The 8862-nt window shown below is 41.0% G+C and overlaps 2 non-coding genes across 2 annotated transcripts; both read right to left on the minus strand.

Moving 5' to 3' along the window:
- Positions 1–354: 354 nt before the first annotated feature.
- On the minus strand, positions 355–518 carry LOC122003344. The gene has a single exon (XR_006117965.1). It is a non-coding gene; the product is annotated as a U1 spliceosomal RNA (small nuclear RNA).
- Positions 519–2032: 1514 nt separating this feature from the next.
- On the minus strand, positions 2033–2197 carry LOC122003352. The gene has a single exon (XR_006117966.1). It is a non-coding gene; the product is annotated as a U1 spliceosomal RNA (small nuclear RNA).
- Between the last annotated feature and the right edge of the window lie 6665 nt (positions 2198–8862).

Genomic DNA, 8862 nt, shown 5'->3' on the forward strand with positions numbered 1-8862 from the left:
CAGATATTCACGGTTTAAATCCTAACTATAATGTATTTGTATCTCAATTTACTCTGATGGCCGGTGGAAAATTTCTATGAGACTGTACTGATTACTTCAAGAGATAGTTAATAAAGCTAAATAGAATTATCATTTTTTTAATTGACTAATTTGAAATGTTTATACTATTAATTTCTGAAAATAAATTTAGTTTCATTTATTTGGTTTTCTTAGATTATATTAATTTTTTTAAAATATAAGAATGTGTGTAAAATGATTAAATAAAATTAATCATGTGATATATAAAAAATATTTATTATTATCATTAATAAAATTAGGATTAAAATAAACAAAATAATTTATTTTAAGAATTAGGCAGGGGTCGCGCGAACGCCTACCCCCACTACAACAAATTATGACGTCCACTCTCTCAACTTGGGGAGATGTGTTAGATCAATACCCCTCCAAAGCACAATGGAGGTCATTGGGCTAGGTCATAGGTCATCTTGATCACCCATAGACCCCGTCCAGGTAAGTATGGAGCAAAGGCTCATGTCCATATGCTTTAATAGCAGTTTTCACATTTTACTTCTTTTTATTTTAACAATATGAGACTAATTATAATCTAAAACTTCATTATGTTAGGATTAGAGAAGCAACTTGTTTAAAAAGATTTCCCAAATATGAAAGTTAAAATATTTCTACTTTGTTAAGATTAAGAATAAGTCGTAAAATAAAAAAACATAAATAATAAACATTAAATATTTTATCATGTATCAAAATCCTAATGTTAATCTTAGAAAAATCATTATACCTTTTTTCATTATAGAACTTTTTTGAGAGAGAAAAAACTTTTGTAACAAATATGCATGGAGCTTGAAGTTAAGCACCTCAAGCTCAAAAATGAAAAAATAATAATAATAATAAATTAAATATAAATTGTGTGACAGAATGAGGAACCTAAACATTTTTTTAGGAGAATTATTATTGTTTTAAGCTTTCCTTACTCTCTGTTTTATTTTTAATAGTCCTCTAAATGGATTTCATCAAGGTCTTCGAGGACCTCTCTTTTGCTAACGTGTTTAACTTCTTAACTTTGATCTACCTACTTAACTTGACAAACCTCATCAAATCAAACTCCAATAATTGAAGTATTATTTCACCACCATATGTAGTCGTGGGATAGGCCAGTGGGATAGGCCAGTGGGACAGGCCGTTAGATAGGATATTCCACTTTTTACTATAATTATTTCACTAATATTATTAACCTAATTAATTGATTGGATAAAGATTATAAAGTCAAGTCTCTCAATCATGCAGATGGCCTTCAAAAGTTTAATGAAGATCATTGAGTTAAATTGTAGTTCTTCTTGTGACGATTAGATTTGTCCAATTGGCGCCTTAATTAGTCACTTTCACACGTAAAAAATTATAGGCTTTCTTGATCACCCTTAGACCCGTCCAAATATGGAGCAAAGTTCATTAGTAACATTCACACTTTCCTTCTTATTATATCAATGTGGGACTAATTGAAATCTAGAATTTTATCATCGATGAAAAAGTTTATGATTTTATGAACCTAACTAATTGGATTAATGATTTTTAAATAATCTATTGAATAAACAAACATCTTATAATGACTTTTAGAGAGATGTAAAAGTACAGACATATGTATGAGGTTACTTGTGCAATTAGTTAATCAACACTTAAAATCATCTTTACATTGGTCATTATTGATTAATTTGAGATATTGATATTATTCATGAACGCATGGTATAATTGCACCAACCCATCACCCATCAGCAAGTGTATAGGTTTTATTAACCAAATTAACTAATTAATTTCTGACAATAAATATAGTTTCATTTATTTGGTTCTCTTAGATGGTATTATTTAAAAAAAAAACAGAATGTATATAAAATGAAAAAATAAAACAATCAAGTAATATGTAAAAATAATAATAATAATAATAATTATTATTATTATTATTATTATTATTATTAAAATTTGGATTAGGATTAAAATAAATAAAACAATTTATTTTAAGAATTAGGCGGGGACCGCATGAACACGTACCCCCACTACCAAAAATTATGATGTCCACTCTCCCAACTTGAGGAGATTGTAGACCAACACCCCTCCAAAGTGCAATGAAGGTCATTGATCTAGGTCATAGGTCTTCTTGATCGCCCATAATGTAACGCTCACCCTTACTCATACCCTTAAGCTACAGGACAAATGTTACTCTTTTCTCGTACATCTTAAATTTCTGGCCTTCTTACTTGTTACATGTTGCTTAGTCCATACATCTATTCTAATCTGTTACAACTGGTAGGGCATGACTTGCAACCACGTAGGGCCGAAGGGAGTCTGAAGCTTCTAGTGAGTCTGGGTCGTGTGGGCCTGACAGGCATTGTACTCCCAACTGACACAGGGCACAACCGTGTGAGGGTCGCACGGTCGTGACCCTTGGTAGAGGAAGGGGCACGGTCGTGTGAACCCACACGACCATGTCACTTCAGTCGAGAGAAGGAGAGGCACGGCCATGTGGAATCACACGGTCGTGTAGCATTAGCCGAGAGGAGGAGGTGCCCAGCCGTGTGATTCCACACGGCCGTGTCACCTCGGCCGAGAGGAAGAAAGGCACAACCGTGTGTTTTCACACGGCCATGTCACCTTTGGCCGAGTGGAGGAAGGGCACGGTCATGTGCTTCCACACGGCCGTGTCACCTTCGTCAAGGGGAGACAGTGCAAGGTCATGCGAACCCGCACGGCCGTGCCACGGGCCGTGCGGAGGATCCCCTTTTTCAGTCAGAAAAGCTTGTTCTCCTCTTTTCCACTTTCACTTGCCATTCAAAATTATACCAAGCCGTCAAATTCATTCTACACTCGTAGTTCCAATATCTTAGGTAAAGTGGAAAGAAGAAACAAAACCAAAGTTCTACATGGTCCCCAAAATAACAAATGTTCTGATCTCTTTCCATTGTTCTGCCACACACACACACACCCCCAAGCACTGCTCATGCTGCCTCCTCCTACTCGAGCTTTCCTTTACCTCTATCTGTAGTATAAGGAAATGCAATCTATAAGCAGATGCTTAGTAAGTATCATCTACTCACAAAATGATACATTAAAAGAAGACATACTTTTTAAACTGTTTGAAGAAAATGCAACATGTAAACATGATTTTGCCAGTAGTTCACACTAAAACCATACTTCGGAAATATGCACATGACATGTATTTTTAAACCAGTTTGTCATGCAAACCATCAACACGAAAACCATGCTAGTAATGAAATAAAACAGTCATCTTGGCATATTATTGAGTTTATCACTACTGCACTACATAACTCAATTCTAAACTTAAGAAACTTCCATTAAGACAAACCATGAAGTTTAAAACTTTATATTACATAATAGTGAAAATAATAATCATTTGCTTGGGTCTGGCATTGTACCATTTTGCGCGCATCCTTAATAAGATCTGAGGTAGCTAATCCCGAACCCATTAAGGTACTACTAGGTGGTCTAGGAGCCTAGGGGTGATCTAGGAGCCCACCCATGGGCCTTGTGTCCAGTACATGCCTTTCTAAAGTAAAATACTTCCTTTTAACTATTAATTTCTGGTACTTACACTTGCTTGACATTTAACCAAACACCTTATGTGCGTTTAATTCCCCCGTACTTATAAGGAAGCACTTTAGGCACTTGATTATACTTCTTAGTCCCAAAACTTAATGGGAAGCAAACCAAGATAATCTAAACATGCTCTAAATCCCAAAACTTTAGGAGGCATCTTACATATCCTAGCATCTATCTCCTTTAACACGCAACACACTTAAAACATATTATAACAAGTATTAACGAAGCTACTCATACTGCAGGTGAGAGATACTTACCTCCTTTCGCTAGATCTTACGATTATAAGGTGCAAAGAAGACCCCAAAATCCTCCCTCGTATGCCTTAATCTCCGAGTCACCCTCCTTTTGTGTACTACCTGTTAGAATGTATACTAAAATTCTAGCTTTTGTATAAACATTTAAGAATCATATTGGTCAAATGTCTACATTTATGCGAAGTGTAGTTGTCCATTGAATTTATATTGAAGATAACATGGTGTGAGGAGACACACAGAAGTTCATGTTATCAGTTCCTTATAAATTATAAATAGTTGTTCACAACCAAGATAGAATGAGACAAACCATTGGAGTGGTTGTAGTGTAATTAGGTATTAGTTTATCTTGACTAATAAATTACACTAGTACACTATGAGTGTATTGAGCAGGACTAGTAACTAGATTAGGCCTTTTTAATTCTTGCTGATGTCACATGGGAAAGTTCAAAGGCCATGTACATCCGCTCGCAAACTTTCTCCGAAAATTCGGCCGAACGGATGTAATTCTGTCTCAGGGCGGCGACCCGGCTTGGCTCGGCCTCTTGATATTTTTTAAGTGCCGCTCGGGAAGCGTCGGTGGCTGCCTGGTGTTCTTGTAAAATAGCCTCGAGTTTCGTCACCTCATCCGAGCGGGCAGTCTTCTCGTTGACCAGTTGGTCCATCAGCTCTTTAACTTTTTGCTCCAGCCCCCGAGCCTCTACGTTCTTCTTCTCCAGATCGGAGATAGCCGTTTTCTTCCGCTCGGTGGCCAAACTTATCTTGCGATCCAATGATTTGTTCAGGCGATCAAGTTCGGCTAGATTGTGCGCCTGGTCGGCCGTCTTCTTCCGCTCGGCCTCCAGTAAATCTTGGGTCTTTTGAGCTCTTTTTGCAGCTCGGTGTATGATGGACCTTGTGAGCCAGAAGGGCCGCCCGGAGCCTTCAGCCTCTTTAATTCTGCGTCCACCATCGCCAGATGACTGCAAACGACGATCTCCTCCACCCATCTCTGTCACGAGCAAAGTTGTTAGAAGCCGGTCGGAGAGAATGCGTAAAGGACTAGAGAAAACAAACTTACCCCCGTGGCCTGTTGCATGTGGCTGTTGGTCAGATTACTGAGGGGAATCATTGCGACGCGTGCCCGAGCGTCGACCCACATTTCAGCTAAGGGCCCTTTCATTGTGATCAGGTGCTCGGGCGTTGTTGGCCAATCGGCTTCAGGCATTAATTCCTCGGTGGGGAGATGCAGGGAAACCCGGATGGTGCGGCACCGACCGAGCGTTGTCTGGGCGAAAGCCGGAGAAGGATCAGAGGTCGGCGCCGAGAACTGGGACAAAAGTGTTGAACGTTGGACCTGGCGGGGAGCGGGTGGAAGGGCGCTGATCGGAATGGCCTCAAAGGGGTCCGCAGACGCATCTAGTTGGGAGGGCGTTCGATCGGACGAAATCACCTCCACCTCTGGCGCTTTGCCTCGAGAAGCGGAGGTGGCCCGCTCGGATGGATGAACCGCAGATGTAGCCGAGCGGAGCGGTGTCTCCGTGCGGCGTCGTTTTTGACGAAGGGGGTGCTCCTCCTCCTGAGCCGAGCCTTCATCCCGGACGGAAGGCTCTCGACTAGCAGTTGCGCCAGCCACTGTCTTTGGGAGAGAAGCCTGAGTGGCCGACTCCCCAGCATTCATCCTCCAATTAGAATTAGGCTCATCTAGGTACAAGAACTATACACCTTGATCCTAACTCATCATCCTAATATCTCACACACATCTAAGGTGTATCAAACACATCCAAGTCAATTTTGATGTGATATATGGATTTAGGTTAGCTTATTCTAAGTTCTCATGCATTTTTCTAAACAACAATTTGATTTCCATATCAAATTGTGTTTCTTATCCTTAAATCAAGTTAATTGATCATTAATGCACAAGATGATGACATGGCATATAATTATATCATAAATGGAAACATGTGCCAATGTCATGATGTCATGGCATAAAGTATGAAACTTAAATAAAGCATGACATTTAACTAACCTAAGCATTATCATGACATTTTAAATGATCATAAAATAAATATGATGTCATGACATGGCATATGGCAAACAATACATGGCAAATAATATATAAAGGTATAGAAAATACCTAATTCTAGCCTTAGTTACCATTTTTGATAATTTTGATCATTTTGCCATAGGTTCTATATTCCTAAGTGTAATAGACCTAGCATCTTATACCAAAGATTTTTAGATCACTATGTGCCAATTAGATTGACTCTAGAAAAATTCCTCAAATGTGGTTGGCACATCCTAATTATCTTAGGAATAATTTTCACTTTCATTTTCAAGGCTTGATTAGACCTTGAAAATTCCTAAGGTGCCACTTTTTGCCATGATTAGGTTAACTACCTATTCAAGTAAGGTTGGCACACCCTAAACCATCTAGTGTGATGGAATCACGCTCCTAGGAACCCAATACCTATTGGAGCTCATTGGGTTCACTAAGTATTCACTAGGGATGACTTCCCTAGCAACCCTTCTAATGACCCTCCTAGGCTTTGAAGCCTTGGTCATTTGGGACTCATCAAGATCAACTCTAGGGGTGACTCCCCTTGTGACCTTGGTGATGGTCTTCCTTGCCCTAGATTTTGTTCCATAATCTAATGGAACATTGTGATAAGTGGGTTTGACCACTTGGGACTTAGGTTTGTGACCCAAACCTTTCTTGTCCTTGGACTTGGGTTTTTGACCCCTAGACCCTAGAGTCAAATCCTTAAGAGCCTTTTCTAGAGAGTCAAGTCTTGACCTCAAGACTAGATTTTCTTTCTCTAATACCTCAAGCTTTAATTTATCCTTTTTCTTTGAGGTATTCCTAGGCATGTGTCTAGTTGATTTGGGATTTCTACCTAGGTTCTCCCTAACCTTAGATGAGTTAATCCTAGGATTGACATTTCTAGTGTTATCCTTACCTAGGCTAACATGTTTAGCACCTAAGCACATATATTGGTTCCTAAAGTTAACATGCTTATCATTATTAACAATTGCAACAAAACTACTAGCATGTGTCTTATTGCAAGAGTGAGACTTAAATGTTACCTTAGGGTTTGCCTTCGCTCCCCCTATTGACGTGCTCGGTCTTTTGTCCTTGTGAGGTTGCCTCCCCCTCGGACATTGACTCCTATAGTGTCCCCTTCGCTTGCATTGGAAGCACACCACGTGCTCCTTGCCCTTGCGTGTTGGGACTCCAGCTTCCTTGACCTTTGGCGCCGGTGGAGTCTTTCTAACCCTCTTTGGACATTTACTCTTGTAATGTCCAAATTCCCTACACTCAAAGCACATTATGTGTAATTTGCTAGAAACTAAATGGCTTGAGTTACCTAGAGTTGAGGATGGATGAACGCTCTCTCCTTCATCCCTTCCGGAGGTAGAAGCTTCTTCTTCTTGCTCCGAACTTGAAGAAGAACTCTCCTCCTCTTCTTCTTTAGATGTTGAGTGGCCCTCAACTTCTAAATCCATTCCTCCATGAAGTGAGCTACTTGGCTCACTTGACTCCTCTTCATGACTTGAAGTGGAGTTCTCCTCATGGAACTTTGCCAAGTTGTTCCACAACTCCTTGGCATCGTTATATCCACCTATCCTACACAAAACATCATTAGGTAAAGAAAATTCAAAAATTTTCAATACCTCATCGTTGACTAGGGATTGGTGGACTTGTTCCTTGGTCCACTCCTTCTTCTCTAGGGTTTCTCCTTTCTTGTCCATCGGAGGCTTGAAACCTAATTGAACACAACTCCAATTTTCAAGGTTAGTCATAAGAAAGTACTTCATTCTTACCTTCCAAAACGCGAAGTCGTCGCGATCGTAGAAAGGTGGAATTGTGACGTCTTCTCCAAATAACTCCATTCTCTAGCTCGTGCTCCCCCGGGTGTTGATCCAACGAAGAGCGACCTCGCTCTGATACCACTTGTTAGGATCGTCGTACTCGGCTAGAGAGGGGGGGTGTGAATAGCCGACCCCAAATTGCTCATTTCTTCCTACGATTAGGGTTAGCGCAGCGGAAATAACTAAATAGAAACGAGAACGAGAAGATCAAACCTTAGACGCAGCGATGTAACGAGGTTCGGAGGTGATACTCCTACTCCTCGGCGTGTCCGTAAGGTGGACAAGCCCTATCAATCCGTCGGTAGATGAGTCCCCGGAGAACCGGCTAATAAATACTCCTTGTGGGTGGAGAAACCTCGCCACAATAGCTTGCAACAGCAATATGGAAATACAAAGAAGAGCAAGAACAAAATACACAATGAATGTACAAATACTCGCTTGCCTTCTCGTCGACTGAAGTTCCGGATGAAGCACCAACTTCACGGACGAATGCCAACAAGCAACTCAGTCGAAGAAGCTCACACGAAGCTTGACTCAAGAAAGCTCAAGACACAACTTCGGAAGAAGCTCCAGAGAGGAAGAAGAAGATCAAGTAGCCCTCGATCTCCTTTTATAACCTCGATATCACGAGCCAACTGCGAACCTGCAAGCAAAGCGGTCGAACACAATTCGAAATAACCTAGCGCTGAGTCACCGGCTGAGTTGACCGATCGGGCTCCACCACGATCGGTCGAGGTTCTTCGATCGATCATGGAGACCGATCAGGCTCTATGCTGATCGGTCCCCGAACGGATCGAATGCTATCACGAGAGTTGCCCAACTCTGCATGCGTATAATCGGTCCGGGGACCGATCAGGCTTCGATCGGTCCCGGACCGATCGATAACTCACGAGGCACACTCGATCGCTTTCGATCGGTCTCCGGACCGATCAGAAACCGATCGTGGATCGGTCACGGGATCGATCCGGTCTTGGTTTTGCCCAAACCAAGTCAAACCAACATCCGGTCAACCTTGACCTCTTGGTACATCATGCTTAGCATCCGGTCACTCCCTTGACCTGCTAAGACTCCCCACCAAGTGTCCGGTCAATCCCTTTGACCCACTTGGACTTTTCTCTTCGTGTCAAGTATCCGGTCA

Source organism: Zingiber officinale, chromosome 7A (assembly GCF_018446385.1).
Source record: "Zingiber officinale cultivar Zhangliang chromosome 7A, Zo_v1.1, whole genome shotgun sequence".
Lineage (NCBI taxonomy): Eukaryota > Viridiplantae > Streptophyta > Magnoliopsida > Zingiberales > Zingiberaceae > Zingiber > Zingiber officinale.